Source organism: Protopterus annectens, chromosome 5.part0 (genome assembly GCF_019279795.1).
Source record: "Protopterus annectens isolate FY-2018-M chromosome 5.part0, PAN1.0, whole genome shotgun sequence".
NCBI classification, from domain to species: Eukaryota; Metazoa; Chordata; order Ceratodontiformes; family Protopteridae; genus Protopterus; species Protopterus annectens.
In genome coordinates this window covers 891637458-891638543 of record NC_056735.1, presented here as the reverse complement: position 1 = coordinate 891638543, position 1086 = coordinate 891637458, and positions in this window count along the sequence as shown.

The following is a 1086-nucleotide window of genomic DNA, read 5'->3' as shown; positions in this document are numbered from 1 at the left end:
AACTGTGGTATGTTCATGTGCGGATCATGGTTCCCAAACATGCTAGACTGTTTGCAAGGCAGCCACCCAGGACATACATCAATGAACACATCTACACATGTCTCACATAGACTTTGAATAGCCCTTTATCAACATCCCAGACACATGTAGTATCCACAAAACCAACAAGCTGTGCATAAATATGTGTTGACATATGACAGAATGTCAATGTGTCCACAGATAGATCACACAAGGTAAGGATTATGAGGTCTTGTTTAAGCTGTTGACACCTGCTGACCCACATGGACTATTCCTGGAATGGCATAAAACAAAGTGTACACACATCACCATGTCCAGTCTGATGATGTCATCATCCTATAAATACAGCAGGAGAAGGAAAACCAGCCAATAAAGCAAATAGTGTACCTTGTTAATGTGTTTCTTTCTAGTATCATAAAATGGTTAGGTAGGGGTTTGAGTCCTGCAAGCAGTGAGTGTATGTGTGCAGTTTCCTTTGAGAGGTGTTCCATTTTTGGAGACTGGGAAAACTCACTAAAAGAGGTATATTCCTCTTTGGAAAGTCTGATGATGTCACCATCCTACAAATACAGCAGGAGAAGAGAAACCAGCCAGTAAAGCAAATAGCGCGCCGTGTTAATGCGTTTCTCTCTAGTATCATAACATAGATAGGGAGGGGGTTGAATCTTACAAACGATGAATGTGTGTGTGTGGGGGGTGTGTGTATGTGTGCAACTGTCTTTGAAAGGAGTGCCCTTTTTGGAGACTGACATTCCTCTTTGGAAAGTCTGATGATGTCACCATCCTACAAATACAGCAGGAGAAGAGAAACCACCCAGCAAAGCAAATAGAGCACCATGTTATTCCATTGCTTTCTAGTATCATAGCATAGTTAGGTAGGGGGTTGAATCCTGCAAACTCTGAGTGTAGGGGGTGTGTGTGTGTGCTATTGTCTGAAAGGAGTGCCTTTTTTGGAGACTGGGAAAACACACTAAAAGAGGTACATTCCTCTTTGGAAAAACTGATGATGTCCCCATCCTACAAATACAGCCGGAGAAGAGAAACCACCCAGTAAGATAGTTTCCCCAA